General features: G+C 46.3%; 1 long non-coding RNA gene across 1 annotated transcript in view; it reads left to right on the forward strand.

Moving 5' to 3' along the window:
* The window catches only part of LOC310742617, a 114,390-nt gene that overhangs the window by 61,347 nt on the left and 29,247 nt on the right, over nucleotides 1-23,796 (forward strand). The gene's annotated exons all lie outside the window — the stretch shown is intronic.

Below are 23,796 nucleotides of genomic sequence, written 5' to 3' on the forward strand. Positions count from 1 at the left end.
AAGGGGGGAGCGCCTTCCCTCCTCCGCATCCCTCCGTGTAACTCTAGCCTGCCCAAAGAGCGCTTGCACAATGCAGCAGCCGCCGCTTCACCCCGGGCCAAGTGCTGCTCGGCTCTCACACAACAGCGCTCTCCTTTTCCCGCCGCGCCGGCCTGCACAGTTGCAAAGCGGCACAAGTTGCTGCGCACTTCCCAAGCTTTGCAGCCGCTGCTCCAAAAAGGCGCGCAGCAAGGCAGCGGAGCGGTTGTAGAGGTGAATGCGCCAAAGGGACACTCAGGCGCCCCACCACCACAAAAAAAAAACCCACCTGCCCTGGAAAGCCAGCAACCAACCAACCTCCCCTCCTGTCCACACACGAAAAGCGAAGCAGCAGCAGCCGTTCCCTGGATCCACCGTACCAGCAGGAAGCAGGTGCGTGCAAAAAAAGCGCAAATCGCTCAGTGGACTCAAACAAGTGAGCTAATCGCACTCTGCGCTAAAGGCAGCGCACATAGATTAAGGTTACCAGATTTCTTTTTCAATGAATCTGGGGACACTTTTCAACTTCAATGGATTTTGTATGGCGACTGATTTGTAAATCCGGGGACTGTCCCCGGGAAACGGGGACATCTGTTAACCTTAACATAGATTGCTAGCTCATTTTGTGCTCTGAGCGGAGTATGAACCACGGGTCTCAAGATGGTAACGCATGGGAAGAAGAGTCTTTCTGAATCTCCCAAGTGATACAGCCCGAAGTGAATGAGGCCTGCGGATAATTCAAGAAAGGGAAAAGGGTGGGCGTGTGTTGGATATGGCGAAAGGCTGGCTAGCACCCTCGTAGCTATGGCTCTGCGAAAAGCCCATATTTGTACAGTCTGAATGTCATGTTTACAGCATCATAAAGGAGTCAGAATTAAAGTTCAGAAGTGTGTAGAACTCTTTTTAACTCTTGCATGAGCATGGAATTCCCTTACCAAGGAAGTTCATCTGTCCAACTCCCACTGTAATACTTCAAAGAGTATTTGCCTTGCATTGTTTAAATCGATTGGAGAGCTGGTGGCTGTCTCTCTAGCTGGAGAGCTGAGGACTGGACTGGCATTGCTTATGCTTGAATTTTCTTATTTGGATCACTGTATATTTATAGTCAATTACTGTTGTTTTTTATTGTGCCTATTAACTTTATTGCTCACTGCCTGGAGTGCAGTGGATTGTAAAGCAATTTATAAATGTGACCGATGGTTAGATAGATGTCCTGGCTCCTTCCTCCCCCTCCCCCTCCCCCCCCCCCCCCCGCTTCCTTCCTTGCTTCAATTCCTGAGATGAAGAAGTGGGGAAATCCATAAAGGGGATCCAGCCAAGTCAATCTTTGTCTATTCCAAGTTGATAAACATTCAAGTAACACTGAAACATGCCCGGGCAAGATCTAGCTATCCCACATTCCCTTAGTGGGGAAAGGAATCTCACTCAGATAGCTGGAATCATTGGGTTAGAAAGGATCCACTACCTTTACACTACCTATCCAAATTTCACCAGATAATGGTCCAACCGTGACAAGGGAGTGCATACCAGAACTTCAAATTCTGTCTGGAAATGAACCAGCATATAATGTAGCTATTCCTTGGTGGTCATTTAGCTGGCCTCACCCTGACCTACAGCTAACAACCTAGCAGCAGGATTTTGGACAAAATGACATTTTTGAGAGGTAGCCTCATATGCAATATGCTGCAATGGTCTAATTTGAATATTGCAAGGCCACAGAAAAGTGGACCAGCTGTCTGTTTTCCTCCAAGGCATCAGGTGGTATACCAGCCAGAATTAGTGACCAGTGATTCATGCCACATGGGCACTCAAAGGTATGGGTTCAGCCAAAACAGCCCCAAGATGTGAACCTCACACTTCAGAGGCAATGGAACCCATCTAGATCAGGTTGAACACACCACCTCTCTAATTCCATCAAACCACCTCCCAACAATATTTCATTCTTGTCTAGTTTATATACGAAAGCCAGTTCCCAACATTCTCTTTTACTTTCCTTACATTCTAACACACACTTCCAACATTCTAGCCAATGTTTCCAAAATCTACTTCCGCCCCTCCAAAAAAAAAAAAAACACCCCAAAGGCATTGAACAGGTCTAATGCCACCCCAAGAATATATCGAAGTTTACTCCTTTATTTTACCCTACTTTGGAGAGTCATTACAGTGGTACCTCATGTTACATACGCTTCAGGTTACAGACTCCGCTAACCCAGAAATAATGCTTCAAGTTAAGAACTTTGTGGGACTTCCGGGTTGGTGCCATTGTCTAATGGCGGATTCCCTCCGAGCTCCGGAGGGAATCGGCTCCGTAGCGTCTGGGTCTGGCCGCTGCGGCGAAGCGGGGACCCTTAAAATCACAGGCGCGGATGCCTGTGAACACAGAGACTCGGCGGGCACCATTTGCGCCCCCCCAATCCGCGACGGAGCCTTTTTAAAGGCTTCGGAACGGAGGCAGGGTGGGGTGTGGTGCTGAGAGTACTCCCTCGTCTACGGAGTGAAGCCGCAAGCCATTGACAGAGAGCGCCAACTTCTTCCAAGACCGATTGGACTCTAAAACATCAACCCGTGAGTAATACGGAGATTGGAACTTTAAAAAATTTCTTATTTTGGATTTGGAACGAGCGGGAAGGGGCTAAAAAGGAAGTCCACCCCCCCCCTCTTTGTAAACAACTTAAAGCAAAGGACTGGGCAGCTAAGGTCGAGAGAATCTGTTTCTTGCTTTTTTTAACAAAAGATCCTGACCTCACGGTCTGGACATTATAAGGAGATATTCTGGAGGATAAAAAGAATTTTGGGAGCTGAAACTACACCCCCCCCCTAGACCCGGGAACGTCCGATGAGAAAGCCTGTTGCATGGAAGATTTTGACAGCTGTCAAGTGAGCTGCTAGTCAGCTAGTTGTCAGCTGGAAAAAGAGAACATTGTTTCTGCTGTTTTTGCTGGTTTATTCGGGATAACTTGTTGAAAATAAGGTTGATACAAAATAACTGGACTTTTGGTTTTTGAGCTGAAAGGAAGATCAAGGAATTAAATCCCCCTAGAGGGGTAACAAGGATACTACATTACAAAAATGGCTGGAGTGTCTAAATTCCAAGCAGAATTGGACAGAGCACTTGTTCTCTTGGGAAACTTACAAGATGAGTACGATGCTTTGTCTACAGAGGTATCGCTATTACACTGGACAGTAAACAACAGCTTGGAGTCTGATAAGGATTTGAAACAGGAAGCCTATTCAACTGAACAAATAAATGAAACCGAAAGCGTAGACACGATGGAGCAATATGTTCTTTCTGAAGAAAACGAAGGAGGAGATGGAGGTTTGCAGGAGTCAAAGGAGAGCTACAATATGAGGCCTGACATGATGATAAAAAAGGACAATAAAAACTGGATGCGGAAAGCCTGGTTTGATTGGGAGTTTGGAAAATGGAGAGATCCTCTTTTGAGGAGATCTGAAGACCTGAGGATTATAAATTTGTTGAAGGTGGAAGCTGGAGCTGTGGGGACATTTGGATTTGAAAGAAATTTGAAACAAGAGTTGGAATACCCCATAGGCTTTGCTTTTGCTTTTAAGTATGGAGGACTGGCTAGAAGCAACACCGATTCTGTTGGGCCGGAGCCCCTCCGAGACCTGGGGCTTAACATCAAGGTCTATCAAAGAGACCGGCAGAAAGGAACTGAGAGAGACATAAGGGCCTCGGACCTGAGATCTCCAGGCTAAATAAATAATATAAAGACTGATGGATATTGGTTGGGGACTGGAACCGGGAGAAGGGTGGGTGGAGGTTGGGAATCCAAAGGGTACATAAGGATAATTTGCATTGCTTTGTTTGTTTTATATTTTGTTAGTGGTAAGGAAATTGGGTAAACCGTGGAAGGGAAATTTTGGTCGACTTTAGGAAAAAGGTTTAAGAATAAATTAATGAGGTATAAGTATTGATGCGTAATTTTAATAAGGTGAAATTGGTTTTTTTTCTTTTTTTTTAAATTAAGTGAAAATAAGGCTGTTAAAAATAAATTGAGGAAATGGAAAAAAGAAGTAAAGTAAAATAACAGTATGTTAGAATAAATGTTTAAGTTAAGGTGAAGAAATAAGTTAAGGACTTGCTGAATTGACAATTTAAATTGGAATACAAGAAGGGGAGGTGTGAGGAGGTCTGAGAAACAAGGTTGAGGAAAATAAGTATCAGAAACTGTATGTGTTTTCTCTATTTTTCTGTTTAGTTTTGAATATGCTTTTTTGTGTTGTTTTTATTTTGTTTATTTTTTGTTTTTGTTTGTTGTGTGTTTTTCGAAAATACCAATAAATATTTAATAAAAAAAAAAAAAAACAAGTTAAGAACTTTGCTTCAGGATGAGAACAGAAATCGTGCTCTAGCGGCGTGGCAGCAGCGGGAGGCCCCATTAGCTAAAGTGGTGCTTCAGGTTAAGAACAGTTTCAGGTTAAGAACGGACCTCCGGAACGAATTAAGTACTTAACCCGAGGTGCCACTGTATCATGCATTCCTATATGGAAAAGCAAAACATTACCTTGTCAGAGAATGTTGCAGTGAAAGTAAAGCCTGCTCATCGTTCCTGATGCTGATCGACACCAACAAAATGGTGGGAAAGGAGACCATCCTTGTTCATCTGCAGGCCACTCCAGATCTGCAGGGAAATATGTTTCTCCTTTAATTCATAGAATCATGGAAACACAGAATTGGAAATTTGGAAGGAACCCTGAGGGTCATGTAGGCCAACCCCCTGCAGTACAGGAATCTAGTTCAACCCCCTGCAATGCCATCCAACCTTTGCTTAAAAGCCTCCAATGAAGGAGAGTCCACCACCTCTTGAGGGAGTCTGTTCCACTGTCTAACAGCTCTTACCATCAGAACGTTCTTCCTGATGTTTAGTCGGAATCTCCTTTCTTGTAATTTGAATGCATTGGTTCAGGTCCTACCCTCCGGGGCAGAATTGAACGGGGTGGGGGGAAAGCTAAAGAACAGAAATGGTTAGGGATGTTGGGTGGCCACAAGTTCCTCATGCCCACTTTTCAGTCTCTGTAGAATTTTTACCTGGCAGCATTTGATCTGATTTTTCTTGGTTGGTTAGTTTCCCTGTTTAAAAAGGTAAAGGGACCCCTGACCATTAGGTCCAGTCATGGTCGACTCTGGGGTTGCGGCGCTCATTTCGCTTTATTGGCTGAGGGAGCCGGCATACAGCTTCCGGGTCATGTGGCCAGCATGACTAAGCCGCTTCTGGCGAACCAGAGCAGCGCACGGAAACGCCGTTTACCTTCCCGCCGGAGCGGTACCTATTTACCTACTTGCACTTTAACGTGCTTTCGAAGTGCTAGGTTGGCAGGAGCTGGGACCAAGCAATGGGAGCTCACCCCATCGTGGGGATTCGAACCACCGACCTTCTGAACGGCAAGTCCTAGGCTCTGTGGTTTAACCCACAGCGCCACCCGCATCCCAGTTTCCCTGTTTACTAAACACTAAAATAGTGTTACTATTGCTGAAATGTTTTCATGATGGACTGTTTTTAATTTCTATTTTTTCTTACCTTTTATTACTAAAAAGTTCATTATGGGAATGTTAATGTCTTGCTTAGAATGTGGCTTAGCATTTCAGAATTTAGGCAGTGAAAATGAATAAATGAATGAATGAATGTATCAACATGAATTTCCTGATATGTAAACAGACAGTACTGATTAATTACTTTATAGATCACTACGCTCTTTAAGGATGAATGCTCATTCATAAATATCCGAGGGTGTCACCTCTGAACCCCACCAGCTCTCTGTAGCTTTGAACCAGCATTGTGCAGGGGTCAGAGTGTTGGACTAGGACTAGCTACTCCCAGGTTCAAATTTCCACTCATCCATGAAGCTCATTGGGTGACCTTGGGCCAGTCACAAACTATTCTCAGCTTTATATATTTGTTATGATGAAAAGGGGAAGGGAGGAACATGCGCACTGCCTGAGAGCCTGGCAAGAAATATGGGGTGTAAATGTACCAAATAAATAAATGCTCAGTCACAAAAAGAAACACTGGTAGCAGTAGGGCATGGCTCCTTTTCAATTCATGGTATGCTGGTATGCTAGTTATCCTTCATCCTCCTGTAACCAGTTTTATATAGTACATTAAAATACACACCATTTCTCACTCATAATTCTCAAAGCTCACCTCTCAAAGACGGTGAGCTTGCTGGGCAATTACAAGGCCAGGTTTTGTACTGGACAGAAAATGTCCAATTGACTTCCAAAATGCTGTGCCAGTCGAGAATTTGGCGTGTATTCCTATGAAATGGACAAAGGCCAAATATGCAGTCATAGTTGCTTGCAAGAAATTAAGGCTCTTCTGGAACATGGGAAGAGCTTGTATCGCCAGAGAATGTTATGATCCAGAAACAATGGATTCTCCTGTAGATTGGTTCAAACCCAAGACTATATTAAAACTGCATGTTTCTAAAACCAGCAACAGAGGTTCATACAGAAATGTAACCTGGCTTGAATTTGAAGATCCTAATAATAAAATATATTGCCAAACAGCAACAGTATACATGGAAGCCACAATATTCTCTCGTTTTAAAGACCTCTTATTAACCATCAGTGTTGTGAATTTCATTAGAGTGCCTACTGCTTAAGATGGACATGTAAGGACATAGTTCTAGCCCTGGCCTGGTATCCATTAAAGACAAGACAATGTTTTCTTCCTGGAAGTGGCATCTTGTTGTGCAATGTTCAGACCAATGTAGAATGCTCTATATAGTATAGAAAAGTGGTTCCATTGTTTCATATCATGCATATGCTATGGTATGTGGAGATATACTGTAGCCTAAGTATCCATGAGATAATATTCTTATTTATTTATTTACTTACTTACTTACTTACTTACTTCAAACCAAAATATACTAAGATTAATAAATTGATAATGTAATTTGTTAGCGTGAGAGCTGGACCATAAAGAAGGCTGATCGCCGAAGAATTGATGCTTTTGAATTATGGTGCTGGAGGAGACTCTTGAGAGCCCCATGGACTGCAAGAAGATCAAACTTATCCATTCTGAAGGAAATCAGCCCTGAGTGCTCACTGGAAGGACAGATCCTGAAGCTGAGGCTCCAATACTTTGGGCACCTCATGAGAAGAGAAGACTCCCTGGAAAAGACCCTGATGTTGGGAAAGATTGAGGGCACAAGGAGAAGGGGACAACAGAGGACAAGATGGTTGGACAGTGTTCTCGAAGCTACCAGCATGAGTTTGACCAAACTGTGGGAGGCAGTGGAAGACAGGAGTGCCTGGCGTGCTCTGGTCCATGGGGTCACGAAGAGTCGGACACAACTAAACAACAACAAAGTATTGTAGAAGCCCATGTAACCCAAGTCAAACTGGAACACACCCAGTCGCTGTTGTGGTTGGCACCTGAAAGAAACAAAACACGAGAGGCAAACTACTTTTTATGTAGAGAAGAAGGAAAAATAAGACAGACTATAGATAGAAGGAATATATTATGTTTCGGAGGGGGGGGACCCAACTTCAAGTCCTTTTTTTAAAAAGCAGAAGAACCTTAGACACTTGGGCTTTCCAAAGGAAACAAGGATGGTACAAGAATTCAACATTTCTGCCAAGTAATAATATTCTAAGTTTTCATCAACCCGTAGGAAAAGACATCTCTATCCTAGCATGACACATGGTATTCTGATGATGTGCTTTTTTTCTTTCTTCAGTGCTGCTAAAATAAGCGGAAAACAAGATGTTGTCATGGTTAAAAAGTAGAAGCCAGAACAGCATTGCAACCTGGAAAGCTGCTGCCGGTTGGTCTACAGGCAAATGGTGGGGTGGTGGGCAGCTCTGAGATCAGGGACAGCAGCAGCAGCTGCCCTGAGGACTCCCAAGGAGAGGGGAGAAGAGAGGAGGAGGCTGAGGGAACACTCCACAAGGGAAGGTGTTAGAAAAAGGGTGAGAAGCTGCACTCAAGGAGAGACTTAACTGGGCTCCTGAACCCCACAGGGGTGCAGCAGAAAGAATGTAGTTGGTTAAGGAAGCCATGGACTCAAAAAGGTTGAAAACCTCTGCCCCATGAAGCAGAATTAAATGTATTCTTCAAAGAGAGGATCCCCCTCCACTCAAAATATTGTGCTATCTAGTCTTAGACTAACCCTTGGCACAATGGGACTCAAACTCATAATGATGGCTGAGCACATCAGAGTCTGTGGTTGTACTTGGTGATATTTCCGGTATTAACATATGTATATATTATGAGAGCTTTTCATCATGGTGGGGGAGCATGAGCAAGCCAGGCAGTTATGTGTGTTCTGGTATTTGGCACAACTAATAAAGGAAATTAATTGTGATAGATAAGGAGGTGGTTGGTTGCTTTGAACCAACTTTTTAATATTCAATGCTAGGTATTGCGCTGAGGGAGAGAGAAATGGAAGCTGCTTGATGCTGAGAGCAGCTGCTCGGTTCAGTGTTGCTGTCACTGGAGAAGCCTGTGCAATGGAGAGGGACTGCTGGAAGCTGTAGCACTGCATAATTTGACTGCTGTACATCTAGAAGCGGGATGCAGGTGTCGCTTTGGGTTAAACCACAGAGCCTAGGACTTGCCAATCAGAAGGTTGGCGGTTCGAATCCCCATGACGGGGTGAGCTCCCGTTGTTCAGTCCCTGCTCCTGCCAACCTAGCAGTTCGAAAGCACCTCAAAGTGCAAGTAGATAAATAGGTGCCGCTCCGGCGGGAAGGTAAATGGCATTTCCGTGCGCTGCTCTGGTTCGCCAGAAGCGGCTTAAGTCATGCTGGCCTCATGACCCGGAAGCTGTACGTCAGCTCCCTCGGCCAATAAAGCGAGATGAGCGCCGCAACCCCAGAGTCGGTCACAACTGGACCTAATGATCAGGGGTCCCTTTACCTTTACCTTTTTACATCTAGAAGCACAAACTATGCTGTGGAGTTATTAACTACGGGTGGCACAAACTATGTTTTTGTTTATTAAGTCTGAACCCAGGCAATGAAGGTTTCCCTTTGGAGCTACATTATTGCCTTTGGTTTGCGTAAGAAAAAGAATACTGTATGCATAAACCTAAACTGAAAAGAAATGCAAGCTCAAAAGTTTAATGATATGCATATAAAGCACTATGCAGCAAAGGAGGTTCATGACCAGCAGGCAGGCTTTTTACTGGCCTATACCTACAAAACAAATATGCAGAGATATAGCTGGCCGATTGCCAGCCTATCAGGAATTGGTTAGAGTGGCTTGTCTGCTGATCAATCAGCTTCATAAACTGACCCACATCTCCATAGTGCAGCAACCTTTTGAGGTGGAGCACTGTCCCTAGCTGTGGTTTGTCAATGATCTGTGAACTCAGACATAACAACAAACCACAGTTAGCATAAACTGTGGTTTGCAAATCAGCTTCAAGCTGTGGTTTCCAGTCCTGGTTTGTTAGCTCAAAACAAACCAGTGTTTGTTGGCACCATTTAGAATTCAAATATTAAAACAAATCATGTCTGAATCCAGCTATTATGTCTCATAAAGGTGACCAAATACCTGGGAAATTAAATTTGTGAATATGGTTATGAATTTGGAAATAAGGCTTCTCGATTGCTTGCCCCTGCTCTTTTTAAAAAGGCAACACAAAAGTCTTATTAAATGTGTTCACAATGATAAAAGTGCTTTGTATAATAATAATAATAATAATAATAATTTATTATTTGTACCCCGCCCATCTGGCTGGGTTTCCCCAGCCACTCTGGGCGGCTTCCATAGAAAACCAAAAATACACTAAAATATCACAGATTAAAAACTTCCCTGAACAGGGCTGCCTTAAGATGTCTTCTGAATGTCAGGTAGTTATTTATCGCTTTGACATCCGATGGGAGGGCGTTCCACAGGGCAGGCGCCACTACCGAGAAGGCCCTCTGCCTGGTTCCCTGTAGCTTTGCTTCTCGCAATGAGGGAACCGCCAGAAGGCCCTCGGCGCTGGACCTCAGCGTCCGGGCAGAACGATGGGGGTGGAGACGCTCCTTCAGGTATACTGGGCCGAGGCCGTTTAGGGCTTTAAAGGTCAACACCAGCACTTTGAATTGTGCTCGGAAACGTACTGGGAGCCAATGTAGGCCTTTCAAGACCGGTGTTATGTGGTCTCGGCGGCCGCCCCCAGTCACCAGTCTAGCTGCCGCATTCTGGATTAGTTGTAGTTTCCGAGTCACCTTCAAAGGTAGCCCCACGTAGAGCGCATTGCAGTAGTCCAAGCGGGAGATAACCAGAGCATGCACCACTCTGGCGAGACAGTCCGCGGGCAGGTAGGGTCTCAGCCTGCGTACTAGGTGGAGTTGGTAGACAGCTGCCCTGGACACAGAATTGACCTGCGCCTCCATGGACAGCTGTGAGTCCAAAATGACTCCCAGGCTGCGCACCTGGTCCTTCAGGGGCACAGTTACCCCATTCAGGACCAGGGAGTCCTCCACACCAGCCCGCCCCCTGTCCCCCAAAAACAGTACTTCTGTCTTGTCAGGATTCAACCTCAATCCATTAGCCGCCATCCATCCTCCAACTGCCTCCAGGCACTCACACAGGACCTTGACCGCCTTCACTGGTTCTGATTTGAAAGAGAGGTAGAGCTGGGTATCATCTGCATATTGATGGACACCCAGTCCAAACCCCCTGATGATCTCTCCCAGTGGCTTCATATAGATGTTAAAAAGCATGGGGGAGAGGACGGAACCCTGAGGCACCCCACAAGTGAGGGCCCAGGGGTCTGAGCACTCATCCCCCACCACCACTTTCTGAACACGGCCCAGGAGGAAGGAGCGAAACCACTGCATAACAGTGCCCCCAGCTCCCAGCCCCTCTAGACGGTCCAGAAGGATGTTATGGTCGATTGTATCAAAGGCCGCTGAGAGATCCAGCAGAACTAGGAAACAACTCTCACCTTTGTCCCTAGCTCGCCGGAGATCATCAACCAGCGCGACCAAGGCAGTTTCAGTCCCATGATGAGGCCTGAATCCTGATTGGAAGGGATCCAAATGGTCCGCATCCTCCAGGCGTGCCTGGAGTTGTTCAGCAACCACGCGCTCAATCACCTTGCCCAAGAATGGAAGATTTGAGACTGGGCGATAGTTGGCCATACTGGCCGGGTCTAAAGATGGTTTTTTAAGAAGCGGTTTAATGACCGCCTCTTTCAGTGGATCTGGGAATGTTCCCTCACAGAGGGAAGCATTCACCACCCCGCAGAGCCCATCGCCCAGCCCTTCCCGGCTTGCTTTTATTAGCCAGGATGGGCAAGGATCAAGGAGACAGGTGGTTGGTTTCACGCGTCCAAGCAGCCTGTCCACATCCTCGGGGGTAACGGATTGAAATTGATTCCATGCAACTTGACCAGACAGAGCTCTAGCACTCTCCCGCCCCAGCCCTGCTCCCACGGTGGTGTCTAGCTCCCTCCGAATATGAGTGATTTTATCTGCAAAAAACTTTGCAAAATCGTTGCAGGAGATCTTGGGGTCTTTACAAGGCCCCGGTGGTAAAGGTGGTTCCGTTAAATTGCGAACCACCTGAAAGAGTCTCCTGCTACTATTTTCTGCAGATGCAATAGAGGCGGTGAAGAAAGTCTTCTTCGCCGTCGCTATCGCCACTTGGTAGGCTCGAAGTTGAGCTCTAACCTGTGTCCGGTCAGATTCGGAGTGAGTTTTCCGCCACCGACGCTCTAGCCGTCTCAGCGATTGTTTCATCGCCCTCAGCTCCGAAGAAAACCACGGGGCTGTCCGGGCTCCATGCAATCGGAGAGGGCGCTTCGGAGCCAGACAGTCGATAGCCCTGGTTAACTCCGCATTCCAGCGGGCCACCAGGGAATCAGCTGAAAGGCCATCAACATGGGATAAAGCATCCCCTACCACTCTCTGGAAACCATTTGGATCCATTAAGTGGCGGGGGCGGACCATCCGAATTGGTCCCACCTCCCTGCAGAGGGGAAGGGTCGCGGAGAAGTCCAGTTGCACCAGGAAGTGATCTGACCATGGCACTTCTTTTGTTTCACTTTTACTTAGTGTCAGATCACCCACGTCACTAGAGGTGAACACCAGGTCTAAGGCATGTCCATGACTATGAGTTGGGCCAAACTTATTCAGGGACAGCCCCATGGAGGCCATGCTTTCCACGAAGTCCCGAGCGGCCCCTTGTAAGGTCGTGTCGGCATGGATGTTAAAATCCCCTAGGACAACCAAACTAGGTGTCTCCAGGAGAAAATCCGCCACGACCTGAAGCAGCTCAGACAGGGAATCCTTGGTGCAGCGGGGAGGCCGGTACACCAATAGGAATCCTGTACTGCCCCTATTGCCCAACTTCCAGAACATGCACTCAGAAAACTGGATCTTCCCAGTAGGACGCCTGGTGCAAGCTAGTGACTTCCTAAAAATCACTGCAACCCCCCCTCCCCGCCCACATGACCTGGGTTGCTGTGCGTAAGAGAAACCTGGTGGGCAAGCAGCGGCAAGGACAGGCCCATCTGCTTCCTCCAACCAGGTCTCTGTCACACATGCCAGGTCAAATCCTCCATCCACAATCAGGTCGTGGATGGCAGTGGTTTTATTCATCATTGACCTGGCATTACACAGCAACACCTTCAGGTCATGTAGGTTTCCCCTGTTGATTCCAGTATCCATCCGGTCAAGGCCAGACCCGGAGGCAGGGATAGTCTTCAAACAACGACTAAACCTGCCTCCTCGGTAATGACATGGTCTGGTCTTAGCGTAACTCCGCCTCCTGCCCATGATCACCGAGATCGGATGTCCCAGTGCTTCCCCCCCTGTGGAACTTGTCCCAGCCATCGTGTTGGCTGGGGCCCCACTCCCAGGCAGCCCTGATCCCGCCCCTTAAAAACAAAACGCAAACTATACAGAACCAATAAAACAACAACAACAAAAAAGAACAGAACAATTATAATAAAATTAATCCCCAACCAAATATCCATTCCACCCACCCCCAACAAAGGAAAAAAGGAAAAAAAGAAATAAAAATTTAAATTGCCACCGACTGCTTGAGGACATTTTAAAGCACACTAACCCCCTGGAACAGGGAAGCAATGGCAGAACACTTCCCACCCTTCCCAAAAAGTTTGTTCCAAAAAGGGTCTGGGCCACGCCCCCTGGGCCAGTTGGAAAAGGCCCTGGAAGGGAGCAGGCCCTGCAGTCCTCACCCAGCCGATGGTCCGAGGCCTCACTGCAGCAGGAGTCCCTTTATAGCTGGGAGAGAGGGCCTGGGCCACGCCCCCTGGGCCAGTTGGAAAAGGCCCTGGAAGGGAGCAGGCCCTGCAGTCCTCACCCAGCCGATGGTCCGAGGCTTCCCCGCAGCAGGAGTCCCTTTATAGCTGGGAGAGAGGGCCTGGGCCACGCCCCCTGGGCCAGTTGGAAAAGGCCCTGGAATGGAGCAGGCCCTGCAGTCCTCACCCAGCCGATGGTCCGAGGCCTCACTGCAGCAGGAGTCCCTTTATAGCTGGGAGAGAGGGCCTGGGCCACGCCCCCTGGGCCAGTTGGAAAAGGCCCTGGAAGGGAGCAGGCCCTGCAATCCTCACCCAGCCGATGGTCCGAGGCCTCACTGCAGCAGGAGTCCCTTTATAGCTGGGAGAGAGGGTCTGGGCCACGCCCCCTGGGCCAGTTGGAAAAGGCCCTGGAAGGGAGCAGGCCCTGCAGTCCTCACCCAGCCGATGGTCCGAGGCCTCACTGCAGCAGGAGTCCCTTTATAGCTGGGAGAGAGGGCCTGGGCCACGCCCCCTGGGCCAGTTGGAAAAGGCCCTGGAATGGAGCAGGCCCTGCAGTCCTCACCCAGCCGATGGTCCGAGGCTTCCCCGCAGCAGGAGTCCCTTTATAGCTGGGAGAGAGGGCCTGGGCCACGCCCCCTGGGCCAGTTGGAAAAGGCCCTGGAAGGGAGCAGGCCCTGCAGTCCTCACCCAGCCGATGGTCCGAGGCCTCACTGCAGCAGGAGTCCCTTTATAGCTGGGAGAGAGGGCCTGGGCCACGCCCCCTGGGCCAGTTGGAAAAGGCCCTGGAATGGAGCAGGCCCTGCAGTCCTCACCCAGCCGATGGTCCGAGGCTTCCCCGCAGCAGGAGTCCCTTTATAGCTGGGAGAGAGGGCCTGGGCCACGCCCCCTGGGCCAGTTGGAAAAGGCCCTGGAATGGAGCAGGCCCTGCAGTCCTCACCCAGCCGATGGTCCGAGGCCTCACTGCAGCAGGAGTCCCTTTATAGCTGGGAGAGAGGGCCTGGGCCACGCCCCCTGGGCCAGTTGGAAAAGGCCCTGGAAGGGAGCAGGCCCTGCAATCCTCACCCAGCCGATGGTCCGAGGCCTCACTGCAGCAGGAGTCCCTTTATAGCTGGGAGAGAGGGTCTGGGCCACGCCCCCTGGGCCAGTTGGAAAAGGCCCTGGAAGGGAGCAGGCCCTGCAGTCCTCACCCAGCCGATGGTCCGAGGCCTCACTGCAGCAGGAGTCCCTTTATAGCTGGGAGAGAGGGCCTGGGCCACGCCCCCTGGGCCAGTTGGAAAAGGCCCTGGAATGGAGCAGGCCCTGCAGTCCTCACCCAGCCGATGGTCCGAGGCTTCCCCGCAGCAGGAGTCCCTTTATAGCTGGGAGAGAGGGCCTGGGCCACGCCCCCTGGGCCAGTTGGAAAAGGCCCTGGAATGGAGCAGGCCCTGCAGTCCTCACCCAGCCGATGGTCCGAGCTAAGGCCATTAGGAGGGCATTTGCTCATTCCTGCACATCTTTGTATTCATTTGATAAATTGCTGGAGTCATCTATTGATGATTTTCCATCTAAAGTACATGTTGACAAATTGTCGGACAAACACAGGGATCTTTTAAATTGCCTGGTGACAGAGGAGGAGGTAAAAGACTAAATAAGGGAAAGGCTCTGGTTTCTGATAGGTTTTGGTGGGACTTCAATAAAGCATTTAGGGACTAACTACATTTCTCAACAGGTGGTGCTGTGGGTTAAACTACAGAGCCTAGGACTTGCTGATCAGAAGGTCAGCGGTTCGAATCCCCGCGACGGGGTGAGCTCCCTGCTCCTGCCAACCTAGCAGTTTGAAAGCACATCAAAGTGCAAGTAGATAAATAGGTACCGCTCCGGCGGGAAGGTAAACAGCGTTTGCGTGCGCTGCTCTGGGTTCGCCAGAAGCGGCTTAGTCATGCTGGCCACATGACCCGGAAGCTGTACGCTGGCTCCCTTGGCCAATAAAGCGAGATGAGCGCCGCAACCCCAGAGTCAGCCACGACTGGACCTAATGGTCAGGGGTCCCTTTACCTTTACATTTCTCAACAACATTCTCAATGGAGACCCTATATTCCAAGGGGAAATACAAAGCTAAATCAGAAATTGTGGATAATGAATGTTTGGATGGGAAATGCATGAAGATCAAGGCAGGAAAGAACAAACTGAAATTAAATGAGATTTGACAAGAGTGCTGGTTGACACACCCTTCAGGCTCTGTATCCTGCTGGACTCTTTAAAAATAAGAACTATCTGAGCAAACGAAGTACTCTTTCTCTAAAAGCAGTCAGGACGGCCCTGAAATTTTTATAGAAAACTGAATGACTCTTTTGTGTGGTTGCCAAATGCGTTAAGTTTAAAACTTTACTCTGAAAGAAATTGGGCTGGTGAGGAGAGAAAGCCCCCCATTAAATATTAGGTTTATAGTATATTTTGCTATAGAATGGTGTATAAGGCTGGACATGTTTTGCTGCTTAAAGCTAGCTGATTTGCTTCTTTTCTTAACCAACGCTCATGCAAACAGCTCAGTTCTTAAACCGCTCTTTGAGTGTGTATATGTTTTGGGTTTTTTCTACTGGGGCTGCATGAGTACTCCTTTTTTATTATATACTCTAGTATTATGCTTGGATTACGGACATACAGAATAATTGAAAGCACACTTCCATGGCCTCATGAACATATGTCTCTTTGCAGCAGGGTTAACACAGAGAAGGCAAATAATAATGTAGAAAGCCCAAGGAGAGGAAAAGCCTGGAACCAAAATGTTTGCAATTAGCATCATTGACTGCACATGCTGGCTACAGTTCAGTCCTTGTGTGAGGGGGTACAACAAAAGGGTCACAGCTGTTTAATTCAGTCCCAAAGCTAATTGTTTGTGATTTTGCAATACTGGCATCGTCAACACCTCCGTTTGCCCAGCCGGTTTCCCCCGGGGAAACCAGCACTTTACCACTGAATCTAACCAAATGGCAATTGGGTTTCCCATGGATTGCAGTTTGTTCTGATTCAGCAGTAAAGAGCATGTTTTCCAGGGGAAAGCTGTGGGACAAGTGAAAAACCACTCGGACCCTTGCTTAAAAAGCACGAGACAAAGAGAAAACCACTTGAACCCATGATTTCTAGGCACGGGGCAAGTGGAAGTGTGGAGGAACCCTCAATCTTAATTAAGGCTCAATCTTAATTAATTAACCCTCAATACCAATTAATTAGCTCCCCTGGCAGGAAACAACACTCACCTCGAGCTGTCGGTTCTGCAGACAGCAGAGCTGAAGGCCAACGCACCCTGGCCTCAGACATTGGCCAAGAGAACATAGGAATCTGCCTCATATGGAATCACTGGTCCATCTAGCTCTGTATTGTCTAAACCAGGCATGTCCAAAGTCTGGCCCAGGGGCCACCTGTGTTTCAAACAGCCCCCCCAGGCAATTTTGAAAAAGCGTTCTCTTGTGGCTCCGAGCACCTGCCCACCAAAGCCATTTCCTTTTTGCGGGCTCACCACAAGCTCTCCCCTCAGTGCAGGGGGTGTGGCTAGCCCCCACACCATTAGGGAGTCCTCGGCTGCGTCACTCCTTGGGTTGACCAATCTGGGGGGCGTGGGCGTGGCTAAATAAATAAATAAATAAATACTATAGCAAATGTTCGGGATGTTGATGCTGCAGCGATGGCGGTGGCAGAGGGGTGGCCGCCGCCTTGACCCAGTGCCGGATTTATGTATAGGCTAAGTAAGCTAAAGCCTAAGGCCTCTAAATCAAGGGGGCCTCACCAGCCTGCCCTCAACCCAGTGCCGCAGTCTCCCCTCTCCGAAAATTGCAAACCCAAGACTTCATGCGAGGCAGGGCAACTCAGGCCCCTAAATCTAGGGCGCCTCGTCAGCCTGCCCACTGCCTGGTGCCGCAGTCTCCCCTCTCCCAAAATTTAAACCCAAGACTTCATGCAAGGGCAGGGCAACTCAGGCGCAGCAACTATGAGACTCAGGGCTAGCCAGTGGGGCCCAATTTGAGGCAGTGGGGCGCAACTTGAATTTTTTTTTGTAGGGCCCCAGTTCACAGCCAAATCTGGCCCTCTTTGAAAAAAGTTGGGACACCACTGCTGTAGAGCTTATAGCCAGGCCTGCTGCAACAAATAGCTGTGCAAGCCTTTGGGAGGCAGAGACATGAGAGGGCAGCAGAGGAGTGATGGAAAGAGAGAGAGAGAGAGAGAGAGAGAGAGAGAGGCCAGTGTTGCCCACAGCACCCCTGATCACCATTCAAGGCACCCCAGGGTGCCCACAGCACACTGGTTGAAAACTACAGTCATTGGGGTTCTTTCCACCTGAAGATGGAAGGAGAAGGGGGTGGATTTATCCCTAACTACATGCACATTTAAGAACTTGCACAGTTTCCCTCTTCTTTTTGTCAAAATCAACTCATTAGCCATTAACTACTTCTTAGCATAAGTGGGTGTGGAAGCTGGCTCCAGATTTCAACAATTGCAAATGCTGAGGTAGTGGATCCAATGGACAATAGTTTGGGGAAATTCCAGCACCACCACCCATTAATGTCTTATCTGGGACAGAAAAAAACTATTCTTCTGTTGCTTCAGTAAAACATGACCACAGCAAGACATAAGGTCATACATAGAGTCACCCTGATGGATTAATAATCAAGGGATTGGGTTCACCTCTTGTAATGGAAATAGAACTAGGAAACACAGATTAGTGTTGAGTGGTGACTGTTCAATGTGGATGGGCCCACCCAAGTGGTGTGAATGACTTAACTCTGCTCCCTGGGTTCTTGCACAACCCACATGTAGATAAGAAGCTAACAGGGCTGTGGAACCTTTTCACTGCATGGAACAAAATAATAGGGGGAAAACATGAGGCAATAAAATATGTATTAGTTTGAGAACCATCATGGTAAGGTATCGAACCAAGGTGAGATAAACAAGGCTCTGGTCTCTGTTTATGTGCAAATTACTGACTATTAAATGGGAATAATATTGATCTCTAGCAGGCAATGCTTTGGGGAAAAGATCTTGGTGCTGAGACAGCAAATGTATCAATATAGGCTCTGTATTTGTTTTGTTTTTATTTATTTATTGCATTTCTATCCCACCTTTTCTCCATATAGCTCAAGGTGGCATACACGATTCTCTTCCTACCCATTTTATCCTCAAAACAACCCTATGAGGTAGGTTAGGTTGAGAGACTGTGACTGGCCCAAGGCCACCCAGTAAGTTTCATGGCTGAGCAGAGGTTTGAACCCTGGCCTCCCAGGTCCTAGGCCAACGCTCTAACCACTACACCACACTGCTGCATTATGCACACTCCCACTTACACTACATCCATTGCACTCCCACTACTAGTTTGGAAAGCGGTATTCACACAGTGTTATACACAGTGCATATCCATCCAATACAAGGAACAAGGTTAATTTTTATTTCTTTAAGCTTGAGTGCGTATTTGGCAGGGCAATTGGGGGTTGCGGTTTGGTCGCCCCCCCAAATTGCTCTACCTTGGAGGTCGTCTTCCCAACGAAAGCTCAACAACTTCAAGGTTGTTCCCCCCCCCATGTGATTTCTTAATTTTGGGTTTTAAAAAGCAGCGGTCATCTTATACATGGGGGCGTCTTGTACATGGAAAAATACAGTATTTCTTACACCCTTGCAACATCACCATTATTATTATTTCAGGTCAGTTTTGTGTTGAGGCTTGGCTGGACAGTTCAGATAAGTAATATTTGGCAGGATGCAGACTGTACTTGGCCCATGGCCCGCCAATGACATAGGAAAACTGACGCAACATTCCCCTCCAAGAAATAAACAAGCCTTGTCCACAGCCAAGTGTCTTGAACGGCACAATGCATATCTGAGGGAGCAAAAACTAAACCTTCCCACAAACTGTGAAGTAGATCAATATAATTATCCCCATTTAACAGACCAAAAGTTAAAACTGAGGGACTGTCTGTGAAACCTGGCATGATCACTTTGTGTTAATTTTAAAGGATGAATGAAGATGAGTCTGGAGGAGCTATGGCAACACAGATATCTAACCAACATACAGACTTCTCGACCTGGTTCCCTATAAATGTTTAGGACTACAACTTCCATCGGTTTCAGCCAGGGTTGTTGGGCGTTGTAGTCCAAAACATCTAGACAGAACCAGATTGGGAAAGGTGGCTTTAAGGCTATAATACAATAGCTTGTAGTAGTATTTTATGAAATAAACTATTCATTTTACTTTGCTCTCTGTTTAATTATTGTATCACTTCTAATTCCTGGCAATCAAAGGTCTTGTAACAGGCAACTATCTTTGCAGTTTGGTTCAAAACAAGATAACATTAAAAACTGAAATACTTAAAGCGCTGGGAAGTGTTGATAAATATTCTGGTACGCTATCCTCTCAGCAGGAAATTGATAATCTCCTTATTTAATTAGATTGGTTACCACACCACACCAAAGGCTTGTTACACTTTGAAAATCAAAGTGTCTCTAAAAGTTCAGGAAACAGAAGATAAGACATCTTGTCCTACGAAGTTTTAGCTGTTTCTTTCTTGAAAGAGGATGGTTTTTAAAAATGAAACAAAAACAAAAACACAACTGTATGTCTGGAAAGATTTCAGGCAGATAATTAATTACACACCAGACTGTAATTTTGTCCAGGTTTCTTGAAGTCTCTCTGTACCAGTGGCACTTACTTTGAAACATCTTGGAACATGGCCTAACACTGTGTGCTGGGGATGCCTTTATTGGGCCCCAGATTGTGTGGATTCATGGAAACAATTCTGAAATAAAGTGAAAACAAACTGGAATGTTGTGACGTTTTCACTTATGTACTCTCTATTGTGAGGGCAAAACTAGTTACCAAGGAGGAAGATACTTTTTCTCTTCTTCCACATCTTTTAAGTGCCATTTGAACACACTGACCATTATTTTATCTTAGCAATCATTGTCAGCTTAGCCAACTAAAAAAGAAGGAAATTTTGCTGTGCTATGTCAAAGGTTAAACCTCAGGCTATCTGTTTTGCTTCTTTTCCTGTGTGTGAAATCCAATTAGAAAAGCTCTGCAATGTGGGCTTAGATGTAGGAGAGACTGTCAGACCCTCATCCCTGCTCAGGGATACAGTGGTACCTCAGGTTACATACGCTTCAGGTTACAGACTCCACTAACCCAGAAATAGTGCTTCAGGTTAAGAACTTTGCTTCAGGATGAGAACAGAAATCTTGCTCCGGTGGTACGGCGGCAGCAGGAAGCCCCATTAGCTAAAGTGGTGCTTCAGGTTCCGGAACGAATTAAGTACTTAACCTGAGGTACCACTGTAGTCTACTTCCTCTTTCCCTACTGTTTTGATAACAGTAGGAAAAATTAATAAAAATATATTTTGAGGGAGGAAATTATGTGGAGGGGAGACTATGCCTGCAGGCCACCACCACCCATGTTGGGCCCTGAACCTCATCCCCATATTAGAAAGCAACTTGCTGTATACTAGGAGTCTACCCTGGGAGGTGGAATCTTGATTGTGCAGCCCCACTCATCCCAAACATGCGGAACTTAGCCATGTGGGTGAACGATCCAATAGCATTTTGGTGTTCTCCCTATGTGAATGCTGACAGATTTAAAAAATAGAAAAATGGCCCAAACCAAATACCTATTCCATTACATTCACCAGTGGGTTTTGACAATTTTGCTTATGGAACTGTAAGCATTCATCAGGTTTTCTCTGAAATTTTAGGCACTCTCAAATTTTGTTTTGGATTGTCAGCATTCACATGTGAAATGTTGGCATTCACCAAATTTCAAAAAGTCACTGTAACACGTGCTAATAATTATGACTCAACCAGGGACAAGTTATATACCATGAACAGATGACACTCATGGAAATTGTGAACGGAACACACTTTTCCTGAACATATGTTTTCACAATCTTTCAGACCCCATTTCCCTGGAGTGGAAGTGACTCTGTTCATCATATAACCAAAGCACAAACATTTTTAAAACAGATGCGGTCAGGTGAAAAGAGATGAGATTTGAAAGCACAAATTTTTTGGCAGAAGATGGGACACGCAGTCAGAATCCTTCTCTGAGCCCTTGAGCATATCAGCTGTACTTTTCGGCTCTACTGCATCAAGAAGTACAGCCATCTCTTTTGATCACATGGACCCAACCCAAATTATTTTTAATCTATTCCCATTTATATCAGACGAGGCCTGCTGGATTGAGCCAAAGGCCCATCCAGTCCAACAATCTGTTCTCATAGTGGCCAGACGCCTATGGAAAGCCCACAAGCTTCAGGATAGTAGTGAAACAGAATTTGTGTTATGTTAGTCCAGGGACTATAGTGTTCTGTGGTCCTCTTGTCAACTGCACAGTGATATGAAATCTCCATCCACACACTATCCCACACAACCCACATGAAAGCAAGCTGGCTATGCTTGAGAACATTCAGAGGACTTCTTTCCCACATACTGAACTCGGCCCAGATCCACTCAAGCCACACATTCATTGTGCCAACTGGATAAGTCATACCCTGGAGCCAGCATGGTACCCTCTAAACGTTGTTGGACTACAATTTCCTACCATCCATCAGTGCCAACGCTCAGGGATGATGGGAATTATAGTTCAACAACTTATGGAGGATATCGTGTCATCTAACCTTTCTCTGTGTGAAGAAAATTAATGCTTCCCTAGCCACAGCACATTTTCCTGGCCAATCTAGTTGAAAAGCTAGCAAGTTTTTGCATCATACTAAGGCTGATACTCAGAGGATTTAGTAACGAATAACTGGAAGCAGAAATATTTTGGGCATTATTTTCTGGAGAACACAAAGGACATTTATTTGTGGGGCAGGATTTGAAATCTTCGAAGTTCACTGACATTTAGATGACTTCAGTGGGATTAAAAGTTTGATGTCCTTAGAGAGAGAGAGAGAGAAATCACACACGACACTAGAAACTGCCAGAGTTGGTATGTGCTTAAAAATAGTTACAAGTCATTGGAAATCAGTGAGAAGATGTTGGAGAGAATTATCAGAAAAGACTGTCCCAAAAACGTGTTAGTGGTGCTGTTCAGGGAAAGATGTAAAGAAAATATTAATGAATATTACACAGTCGTGTAGAGACAACCAAGCATGGAATTTACTGTTCTTTTACTGGTCAGCAGAGGAGTATGAAGGACATTTATTATGATGATGATTATTATTATGATTAATAATAATAATAATAATAATAATAATAATATATTTAGGCCTTAATTTACTGCCCGTCACCATAGTAGCTACAGGGTGTTGTCCAATAAAATGCAACAATACATAATAAAAGCATTAAAACTAATGCATATCAAATACACACATCACTAGTATAGTGTCAGTATCAAGGCAGAACTGACCACCAATTTATGGAATTTAATATGAGATTGTTTTTTCATCTTGGAAATCTCAGTAACTGACTAGTTAAATGTTGCATGTATTAGTTCCGACACTGCTTTTATGGTAACAAATGAGGTGCCAGTACATATATCTTAATAAAAGTCCTGTGGGTGCCAGCACAAACTGGATGCCATGGGCAGGAAAAGAGAGAGAGAGAGAGATGATGGTACAGTCACCAAAAAAGCACTGAGCTGTAGCAGACTAAGCAAAAGCAAGAAAACAGTTTATTTCTCTTTACTCATGCCCTTATTTACTTATTCAATTGGTCCACCATTGGTCTTTTCACTTGCTTCTTTGTTGGCACATCCAGTGCTAGTATTTATTTTCCTTTTAGCATCTTTGGGCTTGAGATGTTTGGTAACTGCATGCCTTAAAAAAAAACAAAAAAACCCCACTTGTCTATTTCCTGTATTATTGATTTTGCAGATATAACAGCATTATGATCAAAGTCCATTTGGGAGACTGCAGACAAGAGAACTCATGCTCATGCATCCTAAGGAACAAGCTATAGAAAGCCCTCACCTACTGGTTCCCTGTGAGAGTGGAAGCTCTGATGGGTACAAGGAATACAGTGGTACCTTGGGTTAAGTACTTAATTTGTTCCGGAGGTCCGTTCTTAACCTGAAACTGTTCTTAACCTGAAGCACCACTTTAGCTAATGGGGCCTCCTGCTACTGCCGCGCCGCCAGAGCACGATTTCTGTTCTCATCCTGAAGCAAAGTTCTTAACCCGAGGTACTATTTCTGGGTTAGTGGAGTCTGTAACCTGAAGTGTATGTAACCTGAAGTGTATGTAACCCGAGGTACCACTGTACTGCGATGGAAAGGGTAAACCCATGCATGTAAATCCGAAGGACAAAGCTGCCTCCTTCATCAAAGTGAGCAAGTAAGCCCTGACAAGCACGAGGGACAGGGCTTTCTCAACCCATGTATGCTATGGAACCCCATCCCAAGGGATGTACATAAGCTGTCCCAGACTTTGAAAACCCACAGGTTTGAACAGATTTTCATATAAGTGCTTTCTTTGGTTAAGCTGCTGTTTTGTTTACTTTTTACTTCTGTAGCTTTGGGAATGTAAATATCCCTATTGATGCCAACGCGTGTTGTAGGTGGAGAAATCTCCACTCTGATCATAGTGCAGGCAGAGG

This window comes from Podarcis filfolensis, assembly GCF_964270895.1.
Source record: "Podarcis filfolensis genome assembly, chromosome: 9".
In the NCBI taxonomy this organism is placed as follows: domain Eukaryota; kingdom Metazoa; phylum Chordata; class Lepidosauria; order Squamata; family Lacertidae; genus Podarcis; species Podarcis filfolensis.